Source organism: Oncorhynchus clarkii, chromosome 14 (assembly GCF_045791955.1).
Source record: "Oncorhynchus clarkii lewisi isolate Uvic-CL-2024 chromosome 14, UVic_Ocla_1.0, whole genome shotgun sequence".
Classification (NCBI taxonomy): domain Eukaryota; kingdom Metazoa; phylum Chordata; class Actinopteri; order Salmoniformes; family Salmonidae; genus Oncorhynchus; species Oncorhynchus clarkii.
In genome coordinates this window covers 22,232,707-22,252,617 of record NC_092160.1, presented here as the reverse complement: position 1 = coordinate 22,252,617, position 19,911 = coordinate 22,232,707, and the positions used below count along the sequence as shown (strand labels likewise).

Genomic DNA, 19,911 nt, shown 5'->3' with positions numbered 1-19,911 from the left:
TTCAGTGAAACATGGTGAAGCCCCAAAATTGCCCTTGCTAGAAGCCTGTGTTTCAGACATAAGGATGTGGATGGCTGCAAACTTCCTACTTTTAAACTTGGACAAAACAGAGATGCTTGCTCTAGGTCCCAAGAAACAAAGAGATCTTCTGTTGAATCTGACAATTAATCTGGATGATTGTACAGTCGTCTCAAATAAAACTGTGAAGGACCTCGGCGTTACTCTGGACCCTGATCTCTCTTTTGATGAACATATCAAGACTGTTTCAAGGACAGCTTTTTTCCATATACGTAACATTGCAAAAATCAGAAACTTTCTGTCCAAAAATGATGCAGAAAAATGAATCCATGCTTTTGTTACTTCTAGGTTAGACTACTGCAATGCTCGACTTTCCGGCTACCCGGAAAAATAAATAAATTAACTTCAGTTAGTGCTAAATACGGCTGCTAGAATCCTGACTAGAACCAAATAATTTGATCATATTACTCCAGTGCTAGCCTCCCTACACTGGGTTCCTGTTAAGTCAAGGGCAGATTTCAAGGTTTTACTGCTAACCTACAAAGATTTACATGGGCTTGCTCCTACCTATCTTTCCGATTTGGTCCTGCCGTACATACCTACCTACACGTACTCTACGGTCACAAGAGGCAGGCCTCCTAATTGTCCCTAGAATTTCTAAGCAAACAGCTGGAGGCAGGGCTTTCTCCTATAGAGCTGCATTTTTATGGAATGGTCTGCCTGCCCATGTGAGAGACGCAGACTCGGTCTCAACCTTTAAGTCTTTACTAAAGACTCATCTCTTCATTAGGTCATATGATTGAGTGTAGTCTGGCCCAGGAGTGTGAAGGTGAACGGAAAGGCTCTGGAGCAACGAACCGCCCTTGCTTTCTCTGCCTGGCCGGTTCCCCTCTCTCCACTGGGATTCTCTGCCTCTAACCCTATTACAGGGGCTGAGTCACTGGCTTACTGGTGCTCTTTCATGCCGTCCCTAGGAGGGGTGCGTCAATTAAGTGGGTTGGGTCACTGACGTGATCTTCCATTTCTGGGTTGGCGCCCCCCCCTTGGGTTGTGCCGTGGCGGAGATCTTTCTGGGCTATACTCGGCCTTGTCTCAGGATGGTAAGTTGGTGGTTGAAGATATCCCTCTAGTGGTGCGGGGGCTGTGCCTTTGCAAAGTGAGTGGGGTTATATCCTTCCTGTTTGGCCCTGTCCGGGGGTATCGTCGGATGGGGCCACAATGTCTCCTGACCCCTCCTGTCTCAGCCTACAGTATTTATGCTGCAGTAGTTTATGTGTCGGGGGGCTAGGGTCAGTTTGTTATATCTGGAGTACTTCTCCTGTCTTATCCGGTGTCCTGTGTGAATTTAAGTATGCTCTCTCTAATTCTCTCTTTCTCTCTTTCTTTCTCTCTCTCGGAGGACCTGAGGCCTAGGACCATGTCTCAGGACTACCTGGCATGATGACTCCTTGCTGTCCCAAGTCCACTGGTTGTGCTGCTGCTCCAGTTTCAACTGTTCTGCCTGTGGCTATGGAACCCTGACCTGTTCACCGGACATGCTACCTGTCCCAGACCTGCTGTTTTCAACTCTCTAGAGACAGCAGGAGTGGTAGAGATACTCTTAATGATCGGCTTTGAAAAGCCAACTGACATTTTCTCCTGAGGTGCTGACTTGCTGCACCCTCGACAACTACTGTGATTATCATTATTTGACCCTGCTGGTGATTTATGAACATTTGAACATCTTGGCCATGTTCTGTTATAATCTCCACCCGGCACAGCCAGAAGAGGACTGGCCACCCCTCCTAGCCTGGTTCCTCTCTAGGTTTCTTCCTAGGTTTTGTTCTTTCTAGGGAGTTTTTCCTAGCCACTGTGCTTCTACACCTGTATTGCTTGCTGTTTGGGGTTTTAGGCTGGGTTTCTGTACAGCACTTTGAGATATCAGCTGACGTAAAAAGGGCTATATAAATACATTTGATTTGATTTGATATCACATTTACATAAGTATTCAGACCCTTTACTCAGCACTTTGTTGAAGCACCTTTGGCAGCGATTTACAGCCTTGAGTCTTCTTGGGTATGACGCTACAAGCTTGGCACACCTGTAGTTGGGGAGTTTCTCCCTTCTCTGCAGATCCTCTCAAGCTCTGTCAGGTTGGATGGGGAGCGTCGCTGCACAGCTATTTTCAGGTCTGTCAGCAAATGTTCGATCGAGTTCAAGTCCAGGCTCTGGCTGGGACACTGAAGGACATTGAAACTTGTTGCGAAGCCACTCCTGCATTGTCTTGGCTGTGTGCTTAGAGTCGTTGTCCTTTTGGAAGGTGAACCATCGCCCCAGTCTGAGGTCCTAAGTGCTCTGGAGCAGATTTTCATCAAGGATCTCTCTGTACTTTGCTCCATTCATCTTTGCCTCGATCCTGACTAGTCTCCCAGTCCATGCCGCTGAAAAAGCTCCCCACAGCATGATGCTTCCACCACCTTACTTCACCGTAGGGACGGTCCCAGGTTTCCTCCAAATGTGACTCTTGGCATTCAGGCCAAAGAGTTCAATCTTGGTTTCATCCGACCAGAGAATCTTGTTTCTCATGGTCTGAGAGTCCTTTAGATGCCTTTTGGCAAACTCCAAGTGGGCTGTGATTTACCTTTTACAGAGTAGTGACTTCCGTCTGGCCACTCTACCATAAAGGCCTGATTGGTGGAGTGCTGCAGAAATGGTTGTTCTTCTGCAAGGTTCTCCCATCTCCACAGAGGAATTCTGGAGCTCAGTCAGAGTGACCATCGGGTTCTTGGTCAACTCCCTGGCCAAGGCCCTTCTCCCCCAATTGCTCAGTTTGGCAGGGCTACCTCCTCTAAGAAGTGTCTTGGTGGTTCCAAACTTCTTCCATTTAAATGATGGAGGCCACTGTGTTCTTGGGGACCTTCAATGCTGCACACATTTTTGGTACCCTTCCCCAGATCTGTGCCTCGACACAATCCTGTCTCGGCGCTCTACAGTCAATTACTTAGACCTCATAGCTTGGGTTTTGCTCTGGCATGCACTGTCAACTGTAAGACATTTTATAGACAGGTGTGTGCCTTTCCAAATCATATCCAATCAATATAATTTACCGTAGGTGAACTCCAATCAGGTTGTATAAACATATCAAGGATGATCAATGGAAACAAGATGCACCTGAGCTCAATTTCAAGAATCATAGCAAAGGGTCTGAATACTTATGTAAATAAGGAATTACATTTGTTTTACAAACATTTCTGAAATTATTTAATCCATTTTAGAATAAGGCTGTAATGTAGCAAAATGTGGTAAAGGGGAAGGGGTCTGGGATACAAACCATGTTCCCACACTGGGAGAACACACTGCACCCCATCAACAGACCAATGACATTACAAATTAGTCTCATAAAAACATGACAAATAAATACAGTGATGAATGTATATAGCCTACAGTCACAGTATGCAAGCTTGTGTACATGTATGGGTTCAGGCCTAAAGGAGACGTATGCCTTTGGGAGAAATGATGAGATGGGTGTTGATTGCACAGTGGTTTGTTGGCAGGGCAGGGGTGGAACATATCACAGGTGAGTGCCACCATCAGGTCAAACAGACTGCTGTGTTATTACAGATCAGACAAGGCCCAAGGCTGGGTGGCATGTACATATACGGCATGTTAGGTTAGATACTGGATACCTTCTACCAGTCTGATCATATGGAAGAGCGAATCATAATATTTATAGCAGTAATCTAACAAGCACTTCTCAACATTTTCGTCATGATATTTTCAACTCTTCAACCACATATAATTTTGCATCTGATATATTTTATTATGGGTGTGGACATTAAGAACATTTTGGCATTGCTTTTATGCATATTTTTCCTCTTCTCCTCTGTACTGGCATTGTAAATCATGAACATATCTGTTAAATATTATTGTATTAATTTGACAGTGACTCCCAGAGAACCCATTAAAAGACTCTAATAATGAATAATTTGACAGCTGTAAAATCGGATAATGACTTCTGAGAAACGTAGCTGATGGACAGAAATAACAGGGTATTTTTAGCCACTTGTTAAACCAAGGGAAAGTGGGAAGCAGCCAACTATAACCTCAGTAATTATCTTATCTTTTGTGCATTTGGAAAAGACAGTCATCCAATTTTCTTTGATCGTGAGGGAAAGAGAAGGAAAGCTAATTCTAGACCCAGGAGTTGCACCTGAAAAAGGACTCTGGAGTCTACTGATAATGTTACTGGAAAACTAATTTAGAGATATTTCAATTTATTACCAAATACACCAACGTGTTACAGTGGCAGTATTCATTATTTTGGTTATATTGCTAGCTTGATGAAGTCACACAAACAGACCATTTTGTTTGCCAGATAGCAGAGGCGTGGATTCCAGTCACATGACTTGGAAGCAAGTCACAAATTTGATGACTTGATAGAAAATAAAATAAATATCTCTAGATTTGACTTGGACTTTGAACCTCCAGACACAGGACTCGACTTTGACTTGAAACTAATGACTTGAAATGGTTTTGTAACGTTTTGTCACTCCTTTTGTGGCACAGGGTCTCTGTGGATTAGGCCTATTTTCCACGCAGCCAGAGAGAGTATCATATATTCAAAAAAACAAATTGGCTAGTAAAACGCACACTGATTGGACTAGCAAACTGTCAATCAATACAGGCCAAATAAGGGTGAGCAAGTGCACTGAGAAGATTTTAGGGGGCTGCGAGTGTGAAACTTAATGTGGAAAATATATTTTTTTCCATACATAGACTATTTGAATAGGCTACATATGCTCTACCATTTGTATGTTATATTTATATCTATGCTTATTCGATCTGGTCACTAACATAGGCCTACGGCATTGCATCAAATTCTTGTTTCAGAAACATCTAATCTGTGCTTCAGAACACAAAAATTGCACGTTTTAACTGTTGACCAATGACCAGTTAGCAACATTGGCGCACATATCTAAATTAGTAGCCAGGTTTCAATCCAATTGACGACAGATTTTCATGCGAATATTCTAAAATCTGCATAAAATAATGTGAGCATTTTCCCACCAGAGATGTGTTTCAATCAAATATATTTATTGGGGATAAAAGGCTGTGCATGATGACGTGGTGCACATAAACATTTATTGGGGATAAAAGGCTGTGCATGATGACGTGGTGCACATAAACATTTATTGGGGATAAAAGGCTGTGCATGATGATGTAGTGCACATAAAATAACTTTTGCGATTAAAAATATATTCAATGGGTTTCCATCACATTTTAAACTCAACTGATGGTTTTGTTGCAAAAACTGTTGCGGTATATAACAAACTGTATCTGCGACCTGTTGGCTAGAGTCATGTGCCAAGACGGCACGTCTTGGCACATGACTCTAGCCAACAGGTCGCAGATACAGTGCGGGTAGGCTACCTACATTATGAGATTATTACGGATAAGAGCAATGTTTTTAATGGTCAAACTGCAGGCAAGAATTGATCACCGTGCACGTCCACCACCCTGTGAAGTTCATCATAATTGATTTAATCTGCAGCCTAATAAACTGCATAGTTTCCCGAGTCGTAGTGGGAGGATCACACACCATATCATTGAGTGACTCCCAATTTACTTCGATATGATGGAATAATATATCAATATTTGAAGGAGTCTCCATCGCCATTTCTCGCATAATTAATTTCACCAACACAAAAAGATCCCACCATGTCTGTCGGCATTTATAAAATTGTACTCGTCCTTTTTGCATCAACTCGGTCTTGACTGTTTTCATGCATCAGGTAATTCATCCTCATTAAATTGTTGGATGGAAAACTGATTGGTGACCAGACATTTTCTTCGGTTTTGCCTGGCAAAAACAGAGTAGCCTAACTACATTCATATTAGAGTAGCCTAACTACTGTGCATCTTTGCCAGAACATGAGGCTGGCTACCTGCTGATTTCATTGATCATTTTCATTATTCAGAAGGACCTAGTTTGGGTGGGTTAATTATATAGCCCTACCTGTGGTCGGTACTGGCTATAAGATTAAAGATACTGTACACTACATTAACAAAAGTATGTGGGCATTAATATAGCCTCCACTCTTTTAGGAAGGCTTTCCACTAGATTTTGGAACATTGCTGTGGGGACTTGCTTCCATTCAGCCACAAGAGCATTAGTGAGGACGGGCACTGATGTTGGGCGATTAGGCCTGGCTCGCAGTCGGCATTCCAATTCATCCCAAAGGTGTTTGATGGGGTTGAGGTCAGGGCTCTGTGCAGGCCTGCCAAGTTCTTCCACACCGATCTCAACAAACCATTTCTGTATGGATCTCACTTTGTGCATGGGGCACTGTCATGCTGAAACAGGAAAGGGCATTCCCCAAACACTTGCCACAAAGTTGGAGGCACAGAATCATCTAGAATGTAATTGTATGCTGTAGTTTTAGGATTTCCCTTGACTGGAACTAAGGGGCTTAGCCCGAACCATGAAAAACAGCCCCAGACCATTATTCCTGCTCCATCAAACTTTACAGTTGGCACTATGCATTGGGGCAGGTAGTATTGGTGCAGTTTGGAACTTGGTAGTGAGTGTTGCAACTGAGAACAGACGATTTTTACACGCTATGCGCTTCAGCACTCAGCGGTTTCATTCTGTGAGTTTGTGTGGTCTACCACTTCACAGAAATTTTACAAACTGACTTGTTGGAAAGGTGGCATCCTATGACGGTGCCACATTGAAAGTCACTGAGCTCTTCAAAATGGCCATTCTACTGCCAATGTTTGTCAATGGAGATTGCAAGGCTGTGTGCTCGATTTTATACACCTGTCAGCATACTTTTGTATATATAGTGTCGCTGTAACATTGCACTACCTTCAATAGGCCCAGTAAACCCGGAGTCACCTCTTCACTGTTGACGTTGAGACTGGTGTTTTGCGGGTACTATTTAATGATGCTGCCAGTTGAGGACTCGCGAGGCGTCTGTTTCTTACACTAGACTCACTAATATACTTGTCCTCTTGCTCAGTTGTGCACCGGGGCCTCCCACTCCTCTTTCTATTCTGGTTAGAGCCAGTACGCAGTGTTGTACGAGATCTTCAGTTTCTTGGCAATTTCTCAAATGGAATAGAAATGGAATTTCTCAGAACAAGAATAGACTGATGAGTTTCAGAAGAAAGTTCTTTGTTTCTGGCCATTTTGAGCCTGTAATCGAACCCACAAATGCTGATGCTCCAGATTCTCAACTAGTCTAAAGAAGGACAGTTTTATTGCTTCTTTAATCAGGACAACAGTTTTCAGCTGTGCTACACAAAGATGCCATTACTATTTCTCTCTATAGTGACTTCGTCCCACCTCTGCCAGATAGGCTACCTTGCAATTGAGGCAAAGCCTTCATATAAGGATTGGGCTAGTTAGTTTAATGTTTATTTTCCAAGTCTGTTGTCTCTAGAGATAACACTGAGTGGCCAAATTCAATATCTTTGAATTAATTAATTATATTTTATATCTAGGACATTACCTCTTAGATTGAATGGTCATGACAGATCTAGTCTAATAATTTTTCAAATAGGAAAATAAACCAGAGACAATATTTATGATCAATGCCACCTTTCAGCATGAAGGGGGTGGCAGGTAGCCTAGTGGTTAGAGCGTTGGGTCAGTAACTGAAAGGTTGCTGCATCGAATTCTCGTGCTGACAAGGTAAAAATCTGTTCTTCTTCCCCTGAACAAGGTAGATAACCCACTATTCCCTGGTAGGCTGTCATTGTAAATAAGAATTTATTCTTAACTAATTTACCAGGTTATGTAAAGTTTATATAAAAAATGAAAAGCATGGATTTTCTCTCCAAGTGGTTATCCGACAGAGGTCGTTATTACGCCTTCGACAGCAACAAACACGTGTTGTTGTCCTCCGGGTTCCCATAAATCAATTTTGTAGTTTATTTTGGCACTGACTTTAACCCAGCAGTAAAATCTCGCGTAATTTGGTCAGCTGGCACACTGCCACTGGACAGGGCCGTTGCCAGTGAGTCGCTTGCATCAAAGATTGTGAACATTGTGCGGCTTGCATCGTGCTATACCTCTGTGGCGTGCAAAGCTATTAGCTAGTAACAGAGGACATACGAAAGATCCGGGAAAGGGGTGTCGTCTGAAAGCTGGAAACTGAAAGAAACAACTGAAGTAAGGAACAGATATATCGTTATCACTATTCCGCTCTTATAGCATTAGCTAGTTAACTTCCGCGTGTGTAGCTAGCTAACCTTAGCTGGCTAGCTAACATAGCTAAGTCACAACCACAGCCAACTAACGTTAGCTAGTTAACTAAGTTAATAACTCGAGGAAAGTGTATTTGTTTGGTAGTTAACTGGAAGGCACAGCCCATGCAATATTTATTGAAGTTCGTATCATTTGGGTTTTCCGGTTAGCTAGTTATCTAACGTTACCTCACAGATAGTAATAAGGCCGGTTATTTATACAAATCCTTGGTTACCTAGCTACGTAGCTAGCTAACGTTAGCACGAAGACCGTAGCAAACGTTTTGAAACGGAAACCGTTTACTCCAAACGTAAAACGTTTTGCAACGTAAACTAGATTTTATGTTGGACAAATTCAGGTAGACCCCTCCCCGTTTAATTCGGTTTGCTTCCGTCTGGTCCTGTTTGGTTCCTAGTGAATACCTAGATCGAAAATATACAAGACAACGTCGTCACAAATCTGGGACCAGCGCCCATAGCGATCATATAGCTAATTCTATACCAGCGTCCTTGCTAACGATTAGTGCCGTTGCTAACTAGTGTAATTGGTCCCTCTGGCATAGAAATATATATCCACCCTGCTGGTCCCAGCCAGAGCCATGCATTTATAGAATTGGGCAATGCTATTTCTGAAATTAAAATGCATTTACATCCATCTAAGGCATCCATGTTAGCTCCCCATTAACATTACATGGGGAATACTTGAACAATGCGAAGTAACAGAATGTCTAGATTTATAACAATATTAAACATTCTGAAAGTTGGCCTAGCTCTCTAAATGTGTCGCTGGCTGATCCCATTGTTGAATTAGCTCTGGGATATTAGAATCCCGTTGTCTTAACCTTTGTCATCTTCAACCTAGGTGTATATGCTAGTCTCTATGCTAGTTGGATCCTGTTGGCTAGCAAAGTACCCAAATGACAGAAAAGTGTTGACAGTGAGGCTTGGTACGGGCTAGTAACGTTACTCCGTACCATAATATTGGTTTATGGCTTAGGCTAATGTTACCTCCTGCTGGGATAGCATTTGGTTCTTGAGCTAGCTTTGACTGTTTAAATATTTACCAAGCAAAACAACGTGCTACGACCTTTTTTAAAACTCATTATCTACTATACCTATTGTGTGTGAGAGACCGAGAAAGAGACAGAGAGACGGTACCAAGACCACTAACATACAAACTTGTTATTCATATGGAGGATAGTTTTTTTGTAACCTAGCAACACAAGAACAGCCCCTTACTCACAGCCATCAAGGCGGCTAAGAGGAACCACTTTCTGAACAGATTAGTAACTGTGGTCTTTTAATGATTCACGTAAGCCCACGGTGCATCAGAGGTAACGATGATGATCTCTGTGCTCATGAATGTGGGTGTAATACTGTTTACCACTCACAAGCTTGATGTTATGTTTCAGGTTTTAAGTTTTAATGTCACATGCACAAGTACAGTACAATTCCTTTCTTGCTAGCTCTAAACCCAACAATGCAGTAATCAATATCAATGTTGCACTAAAAATAACACAAGGTAGAAAAAAAACACAAGAAATATGATAAAAGGAACATGAAGTATGTAAGCTATATACAGGGCCAGTTCTAATACCATATTTACACTGCGCACGGTTACTGGACTGCTAGACCTTGATATGTTTAGGGGTAAGGTATCTAGGTATTTTATTAGGATGCCTATTAGCTGTTGCAAAAGCAGCAGCTACTCTTTCTGGGGTCCATATGAAACATGACCTAATACAGAACATTAATAGATAAGTACAGCTCAAGGACATAACTACATCAATTTAAAAATAGCATACGTAGCCTACATATCAATACATACACACAAACTATCTAGGTCAAATAGGGGAGAGGTGCTGTGAGGTGTTGCTTTCTGTTTTTTTTAAACTAGGTTTGCAGTTAATTTGACCGATGGGAGTTCCATGCAATAATGTCTCGCTCTCTTGAATTTGTTCTAGATTTGGGGACTGTGCAAAGACCCCTGGTGGCATGTCTGGTGGGGAAAGTGTGTGTTAGAGCTGTGTGTAAGCTGACTATGCAAACAATTTTGAATTTTGAACACATTGTTTCTTATAAAAAAGAAGTGATGCAGTCACTCTCTTCAACTCTTAGCCAAGAGAGACTGGCATGCATAGTATTTATATTAGCCCTCTGATTACAATGTATGAGAAAGGTGTGCTGCTCTGTTCTGGCCCAGCTGCAGCATAACTAAGTCTTTCCTTGCAGCACTCGACAACACAACTGGACAATAATCAAGATAGACAAAACTAGAGCTTGCGGGACTTGCTTTTTGGTCACAAGCATAGCACCTCTTTATTACGAATAGACCTCCCCATCTTTACAACCATCAAATCTATATTTTTTGACCATGCCTGTTTACAATTTAAGGTAACACTGTAATTTAGTCGCCTCAACTTGTTCAATAGCCACACCATTATCAGATTCAGCTGAGGTCTAGAACTTAGGGAAGGATTTGTACCAAATACAATGCTTTTAGTTTTAGATGTTCAGGACCAGTTTAAGGACGCAACCAAGCCGCACTGCTTAACACAGCGCCATCCAACCTGGAAGCCGCCAGCCGCACGCACCAATGTGTCGGAGGAAACACTGTGCACCTGGCAACCTTGGTTAGCGCGCACTGCGCCCGGCCCGCCACAGGAGTCGCGCCACCCGGGAGGCCCTGCAGTTTAAGTTATTTAATTCTAAATCATGAATGACATATGTTTGATACCATTTCTCATTATGTTCCATATACACCCCCCCCCAACCTTTATTTAATCAGAAAGGCTAGTTGAGAACAAGTTCTCATTTGCAACTGCAACCTGGCCAAGATAAAGCAAAGCTGTTCGACACATACAACAACAGAGTTACACATGGAATAAACAGTCAATAATACAGTAGAAAATGTGTATATATATATACAGTGTGCAAATGAGGTAGGATAAGGGAGGTAAGGCAATAAATAGGCCATGGTGGTGAAGTAATTACAATATAGCAATTAAACACTGGAATAGTAGATGTGCAGAAGATGAATGTGTAAGTAGAGATACTGGGATGCAAAGGAGCAAGGATAAATAAGTAAATACAGTATGGGTCCTTGGCAGCAGAGAACTGGAAGTAAAGGGGGCCAAAGTTGGTGTTGGCTTTGGGGATGACCAGTGAAATATACCTGCTCGATTGCGTGGTACGGATGGGTGCTGCTATGGTGACCAGTGAGCTGAGATAAGGCGGGGCTTTACCTAGCAGAGACTTGTGGATGACCTGGAGCCAGTGGGTTTGGTGACGTTGAAGTCGGAAGTTTACATACACCTTAGCCAAATACATTTAAACTCCAGTTTCTCACAATTCCTGACATTTTATTCCTAGTAAAAAAAATCCCTGTCTTAGGTCCGTTAGGATCACCACCTTATTTTAATAATGTGAAATGTCTGAATAATAGTTGAGTGATTTATTTCAGCTTTTATTTCTTTCATCACATTCCCACTGGGTCAGAAGTTTACATACACTCAATTAGTATTTGGTAGCATTGCCTTTAAATGGTTTAACTTGGGTCAAACATTGGGTGGCCTTCCACAAGTTTCCCACAATAAGTTGGGTGGATTTTGGCCCATTCCTCCTGACAGAGCTGGTGTAACTGAGTCGGGTTTGTGGGCCTCCTTGCTCGCACACGCTTTTTTAGTTCTGCCCACAAATTTTCTATGTGTTTGAGGTCAGGGCTTTTTGAAGGCCACTCCAATACCTTGACTTTGTTGTCCGTAAGCCATTTTGCCACAACTTCAGAAGTATGTTTGGGGTCATTGTCCATTTGGAAGACCCATTTGCCACCAAGCTTTAACTTCCTGACTGATGTCTTGAGATTTTGCTTCAATATAGCCACATAATTGTCCTACCTCATGATGCCATCTATTTTATGTTCTGGGATTGATTTGCACCATTCGCACACCAAAGTACATTCATCTCTAGGAGACAGAACGCGTCTCCTTGAGTGGTATGACGGCTGCGTGTTCCCATGGTGTTTATACTTGCGTACTATTGTTTGTACAGATGAACGTGGTACCTTCAGGCGTTTTGAAATTGCTCCCAAGGATGAACCAGACTTGTGGAGGTCTACAATTTTTTTCCTGCGGTCTTGGCTGATTTCTTTTGATTTTCCCGCAAAGAGGCGCTGAGTTTGAAGGTAGGCCTTGAAATACATCCAATTGACTCAAATGATGTCAATTAGCCTATCAGAAGCTTCTAAAGCCATTACATAATTTTCTGGAATTTTCCAAGCTGTTTAAATGCACAGACAACTTAGTGTATGTACACTTCTGACCCACTGGAATTGTGATACAGTGAATTATAAGTGAAATAATCTGTCTGTAAACAATTGTTGGAAATATTACTTGTCATGCACCAAGTAGATTTTTGTAAATTTTATTTTATTTTACCTTTATTTAACTAGGCAAGTCAGTTAAGAACAAATTCTTATTTTCAATAACGGCCTAGTGGGTTAACTGCCTGTTCAGATTTGTACCATGTCAGCTCGGGAATTCGAACTTGCAACCTTTCGGTTACTAGTCCAACGCTCTAACCACTAGGCTACCCTGCCGCCCCAGATGTCCTAACTGACTTGCCAAAACTATAGTTTAAGACATTTGTGGAGTGGTTGAATATTGAGTTTTAATGACTCCTTCCTAAGTGTATGTACATTTCCGACTTCAGTTGTACCAATGAAGTACAATGAGCCTGTCCTCCGGTTTCTCTATCCAACAGCCACAACTGACAACCCCTAGCCTCTCGGGTCCTGTGTGGCTCATTTGGTAGAGCTTGGTGCTAGCATGGCTAAGGTTGTTGGTATGGTTCCCGTGGGTCCAAAAATAATACAAATGTATGCACACACTGTAAGTTGCTTTGGATAAAAGCATCTGCTAAATGGCATATATACATACAGTACCAGTCAAAAGTTTGGACACTATTCATTCAAGCATTTTTCTTTCTTTTTGTAGCTAAAACTGCACTGTAGAATAATAGTGGAGGCATCAAAACTGTGAAATAACACATTGAATCATGTAGTAACCGAACAAGTGTTAAACAAATCAAAATATATTTTAGATTCTTCAAAGTAGCCACCCTTTGCCTTGATGAAAGTTTTGCACACTCTTGGCATTCTCTCAACCAGCTTGCATTTCAATTAACAGATGTGCCTTGTTAGAAGTTCATTTGTGGAATTTCGTTCCTTAATGCGTTTGAGCCAATCAATTGCGTTGTGACAAGGGTCGGGTGGTATACAGCCCTATTTGGTAAAAGACCAAGTCCATATTATGACAAGAACAGCTCAAATAAGCAAAGAGAAATGACTGTCCGTTACTTTAAGACATGAAGGTCAGTCAATCCAGACAATTTCAAGAAATGTGAATTTTTCTTCAAGTGCAGTCGCAAAAACCATAAAGCGTTATGATGAAACTGGCTCTCGTGAGGACCGCCAGAGGAAAGGAAGACCGAGAGTTACCTCTGCTGCAGAGGTTAAGTCATTAGAGTTACCAGCCTCAGACATCGACAATTAACTGTTACTTCAGAGTTCAAGTAACAGACACATCTTAACATCAACTGTTCAGAGGAGACTGCATGAATCAGGCCTTCTTGGGCGAATAAGGAGGCTTGCTTGGGTCAAGAAACACGAGGAATGGACTGGTGAAAACCGGTCCTTGATGCTAATTGGAGATTTTTGGTTAGAACCGCTTTGCCTTTGTGAGACGCAGAGTAGGTGAACAGATGATCTCTGCGTCTGTGGTTCTCTGCGTGAAGCATGGAGGAGGTGGTGTGGTGGTGCTTTGCTGGTGACACTGTCTGTGATCTATTTAGAATTCAAGGCACACTTAACCAGCATGGCTACCACCGCATTCTGCAGCGATACGCCATCCCATCTGGTTTGGGCTCAGTGGGAATATCATTTGTTTTTCAACAGGACAGTGGCCCAACACACCTCCAGGCTGTGTAAGGGCTATTTGACCAAGGAGAGTGATGTAGTGCTGCATCAGATGACCTGGCCTCCACAATCACCCGACCTCAACCCAATTTGAGATGGTTTGGGATGAGTTGGACAGCAGAGTGAAGGAAAAGCAGCCAACAAGTGCTCAGCATATGTGAGAACTCCTTCAAGACTGTTGGAAAAGCATTCCAGGTGATTACATCATGAAGCTGGTTGAGAGAATGCCAGGAGTGTGCAAAGCTGTCAAGGCAAAGGTTGGCTACTTTAAATAATATAACACTTTTTGTTTACTACATGATTCTATGTGTGTTATTTCATAGTTTTGGCGTTTTCAATATTATTCTACATTGTAAATTCAGAAAAACCCTTGAATGTGTAGGTGTGTCAAACTTTTGACTTTGACTGTATATGCACTCCACAGAAGCGGAATAAGTGAAATACTGTCAAATACATCGAACACATGGTTTTCCATGTGTTTGATGCCATTTCATTCACTCCTTTACAGCCATTATAATGAGCCGTCCTCCCCCTCAAACATTTTTTTATACCCTACCGATGGCACAGGGTTCGCACTTTAGTAAATTTCATGCCAGATTGTAAATCACCTCAGGCTTGACAGCTGCCGTTCTCAAGTGCGCGAGTGCCTCTTATCGCCGCAGTGCAGACCACACAGATACAGACCAATATTGTCTCTGGTGGGGTACCTGTCCTTACTCAGGAAGTCAACAAACTCTGCATGACCGGTGAACATTTTCTTTAATTATGTTTATGAATTTAAGACTGTTATTATGCGATGTGATCACATGCAATGCTCCGGTTATCAGAACAATGCTTCATTGCAGTTCATATGAGAACGTGAGTACACCCAAAATGGATCACTCACACAGATTACGATAGCCAGCTAGCTTGTTAACATAAACACTCTTCGGAAGCAGTAGGAAGTGCTTGAACATTTTATCACAAGCGCGTTATACGCTGATGGCCTATTTGAGTTTCGCAGTGTACCGTTTCAGGCCTCTGACATCTAGCATCATTAAGAGGTCTGGAGTCTGGACCTCTATAGTGTAAAGTCAGTCGTGCTCAATAACAGGGTTCCCCAACTGGTTTTATTTGTCCCCACAAGCTTTCTGAGCAACAAAGAAAAACACCAGGAAATCAGCTCAGTGATTTGAGGAATCTGTTCCCAAGTGTTCTCACATATGATCGTATTCAAATGTAAGCAATGTTTATAATAATTGTTTTAGTCAAACATATCTGTATGGTCTTCTTGCAGTCAATTTGCATTGTTGAAAATCCCTGGGATAGCGGCTGTTCAGGAGCCTGTTGGTGCCTGAGTTGATGCACCGGTGCCCCTTTTCCGAGTCTTCCTTTCACACCGCCTGATATAGACGCCCTGGAAGGCAGGGAGCTCGGCACAGTTATGTTTCCTAGAGTTCAGGTGAAATGGATTTAATCACTGGATTGTGATAAGGGTCTCTGGTACTGTGTTAGACATGTCTCCGTCGTGGAGCTTAAAGTTGCTTGTAAGAAAGAAACATTGCTGCTGATTGTGCCTCATCGCTGATTGTGCCTCATGGAGGAGAGTTTTGTAACCTAGCAACACAAGAAAAGCTCCTTGCTCACAGGCATCAGTTCAAGGCGGTCAAGAGGACTCACTGTCTGAAAGGAAAGGGGATACTTTGTCAGTTGAACAACTGAATGCATTCAACCGAAATGTGTTCCGCATTTAAACCAACCCCTCTGAACAGATGAGCAGCTGTTTACATGCAATCAAATGTGGTCTTTTAATGATTCACGTAAGCCCACGGTGCATCAGAAGTAATGATCGTTGTGCTCATGAATGTGGATGTAATCCTGTTTACCATTCACAAGCCTGATGTTATGACTCCTAGAATGGATCTAATCACCAGATTGTGTTGAGGGTTGCTTGTACTGAGTTAGACATGTCTGTCGTAGAGCTAGTTGCTTGTAAGAAAGAAACATTGCTGCTGATTGTGCCTTGACTTCTATTTCTTTTTCCCCTCAGGGTCACCTCAGAGAGTGTTGTACATCCAAGTGGGTATTTTGTGAGGTGAGTTTTTACATAATTTCTAGGGCTTAACATTCTCTTTTTTTGCCACTTGTTTTTCGGACAAGTAGGACTTTAAATCTGTTACACTATGGGCCAAATATTTTCCTGAAAGTTGAGTTTAATGATGCAAGGAACCGTTTTACAATATAAAATGCCTTATCATTATTATGCCTATTACCATACAGAGAATTAGACACATTTATTTAGGCTAATCTCTACCTGTTGGCTTATTTGTATATTCAAGTCTCTCAAATACAACACTGTCCCTTTGTCTCTCCTGGAGGATGGCCACCCTTCATGGGCTATAAAATATTGCAAATTTACAACCAAGTACGTTTAGTCTTTTTATAAAATAATTTCCTCATTCAATGAGTAAGGGATGAAATGGCTAAAGTAGGCTACTTCAAAGCAAGGTAAGTAACTAATGCTGAGTTTAGATGGTATGCGTTAGACGGTAGACCACAAACTGGATGTCATTGTTTTCATTGAGAGCACAGCGCTAAATGGCGTTGAGAGAGGCCTTCAGCAGCCACGGTAGACAGGACTTGCCGCCAGTGTTCCAATATTTAAACTTTTGCCATCTGCCGTGGCGTTATTTTCTACTGGATATTGATTTGCACTGTTTGTTTACTGTAATCACCATAGTAACGCATACCGTTGTGCTGGCTTGCTTTTGTGTCAGTTTTCTTGCTTTCTTGACCCGCTATGAAGAGTGGTATGACGGGTTTTGCGTCCCTCGTCGAAATGCAGCATTAGACATGTTTATCCATAACCTTGTAAGTCTAAAATGTTCATGTTTCAGGGAAGATTTATTGACCGCATGGGAGATATTTCTCAGTTAGGTTATTTTAAGAATATATTTTAAAGTTCTCAGACATGACCAATGTTGAATAGACGAGAATCCCTGCTTTCTAACGGTATCAGATTTATTTCTCAGCTCCCAATAGAGGCACTGGGGAGACGGGTTTACAACCAGAGTAGGCAACGCATTCATTTATTAACGTACTCCATCAACTACGTATCGTATCGTATTATGCCCGTGGAAAGTTTTTAGGACATGCCAATTACATTAATATATGATAGGGTTGACCCCATTTAGTTGACTGGTCGATAGGCTGTTCACCTGTCTCGGTGGACTAATCCATTACGGACCCACACCAGTATCACCAGCAGTACATTTACTGTTAATTCCCACAATTTCTAATCTAGAATGTTAGTTTGGTTACCGTAATTCCTGTTAATGGATTTAATATGTTGTTATTATTATTATTAAAGTCATTTACATTTCTCATTGTCGGAGTGGACACGTAGTTTGCTGAGCGCACAACCTAGGCTGCACCTGTGAGAAACAACTTTTGGTTCTGCGGTTCTGATTCATTCCATTTACGATCTATGAATTTATTAGTTTTGTTTGGAGTGCTCCTGTCGATGTTGAGTAAGGACGTGCACCTGATTATGCATAGAAGTAGGCCTAACCTAACTGGCCTGCGCCGCAAATGTAGGCTTTTTTTTATTTCACCTTTATTTAACCAGGTAGGCTAGTTGAGAACAAGTTCTCATTTACAACTGCGACCTGGCCAAGATAAAGCATAGCAGTGTGAACAGACAACACAGAGTTACACATGGAGTAAACAATTAACAAGTCAATACAGTAGAAAAAAGAGTCTATATACATTGTGTGCAAAAGGCACGAGGAGGTAGGCGAATAATTAAAATTTAGCAGATTAACACGAGTGATAAATGATCAGATGGTCATGTGCAGGTAGAGATACTGGTGTGCAAAAGAGCAGAAAAGTAAATAAATAAAAACAGTATGGGGATGAGGTGGGTAAATTGGGAGGGCTATTTACCGATGGACTATGTACAGCTGCAGCGATCGGTTAGCTGCTCAGATAGCAGATGTTTAAAGTTGGTGAGGGAGATAAAAGTCTCCAACTTCAGCGAATGTTTATTTTTATTTTTATATATATATATATATATATAATAATTGTTTTTTTTTGCAGTCACAGGCAGCAGAGAACTGTAAGGAAAGGCGGCCAAATGAGGTGTTGGCTTTAGGGATGATCAGTGAGATACACCTGTTGGAGCGCGTGCTACTGGTGGGTGTTGCCATCGTGACCAGTGAACTAAGGCGGAGCTTTACCTAGCATGGTCTTGTAGATGACCTGGAGCCAGTGGGTCTGGCGACGAATATGTAGCGAGGACCAGCCGACTAGAGCATACAGGTTGCAGTGGTGGGTGGTATAAGGTGCTTTAGTAACAAAATGGATGGCACTGTGATACACTGCATCCAGTTTGCTGAGTAGAGTATTGGAAGCTATTTTGTAGCTGACATCGCCGAAGTCGAGGATCGGTAGGATAGTCCGTTTTACTAGGGTAAGTTTGGCGGCGTGATCTTCTTGATTTTAGATTGGAGATGTTTGATATGAGTCTGGAAGGAGAGTTTACAGTCTAGCCAGACACCTAGGTACTTATAGATGTCCACATATTCTAGGTCTGAACCATCCAGGGTGGTGATGCTAGTCGGGCGTGCGGGTGCAGGCAGCGAACGGTTGAAAAGCATGCATTTGGTTTTACTAGCGTTTAAGAGCAGTTGGAGGCCACGGAAGGAGTGTTGTATGGCATTGAAGCTCGTTTGGAGGTTAGATAGCACAGTGTCCAAGGAAGGGCCAGAAGTATACAGAATGGTGTCGTCTGTATAGAGGTGGATCAGCGAATCGCCAGCAGCAAGAGCAACATCATTGATATATACAGAGAAAAGAGTCGGCCCGAGAATTGAACCCTGTGGCACCCCCATAGACTGCCAGAGGACCGGACAACATGCCCTCCGATTTGACACACTGAACTCAGGCAAGGCAGTCATTAGAAAAACCGAGGCTACTGAGTCTGCCGATAAGAATATGGTGATTGACAGAGTCGAAAGCCTTGGCCAGGTCGATGTCTTTTATTGATGGCGGTTATGATATCGTTTAGTTCCTTGAGCGTGGCTGAGGTGCACCCGTGACCGGCTCGGAAACCAGATTGCACAGTGGAGAAGGTACGGTGGGATTCGAGATGGTCAGTGATCTGTTTGTTGACTAGGCTTTCAAAGACCTTAGATAGGCAGGGCAGGATGGAAATAGGTCTGTAACAGTTTGTGTGCAGGGTGTCTCCCCCTTTGAAGAGGGGGATGACTGTGGCAGATTTCCAATCCTTGGGGATCTCAGACGATATGAAAAAGGTTGAACAGGCTGGTAATAGGGGTTGCGATTGTCAAGACCAGCTGATTCGTACGGGTCCAGGTTTTGCAGCTCTTTCAAAACATCTGCTATCTGGATTTGGTTAAAGGAGAAGCTGGGGAGGCTTGGGCGAGTAGCTGCAGGGGGGAGTTGTTGGCCAAGGTTGGAGTAGCCAGGAGGAAGGCATGGCCAGCCGTTGAGAAATGCTTGTTGAAGTTTTCGATTATCATGGATTTATCAGTGGTGACCGTGTTACCTAGCCTCAGCGAAGTGGGCAGCTGGGAGGAGGTGCTGTTGTTCTCCATGGACTTTACAGTGTCTCAGAACTTTTTGGAGTTAGAGCTCAGAGCTTATAAATGTAATTTGGGGATCTGATAGTATTTCTGATTGTGTTAAAA

At 42.4% G+C, this 19,911-nt stretch overlaps 1 protein-coding gene across 8 annotated transcripts in view; it reads left to right on the top strand.

Moving 5' to 3' along the window:
* The first annotated feature begins 7,914 nt into the window (after positions 1–7,914).
* The window catches only part of LOC139366415 (ecto-NOX disulfide-thiol exchanger 2-like), a 286,381-nt gene continuing 274,384 nt past the window's right edge, over positions 7,915–19,911 (top strand). For 4 of the 8 annotated variants that reach the window (XR_011626759.1, XR_011626758.1, XM_071103874.1 and 1 more), the window contains exons 1-2: positions 7,991–8,173; positions 16,251–16,295. The gene's annotated coding sequence lies outside the window, so the exon portion shown is untranslated. Of the gene's footprint in view, positions 8,174–16,250; positions 16,296–19,911 lie in introns of all 8 variants that reach the window. The other 4 variants (XM_071103878.1, XM_071103877.1, XM_071103879.1 and 1 more) reach the window with 2 other exon arrangements.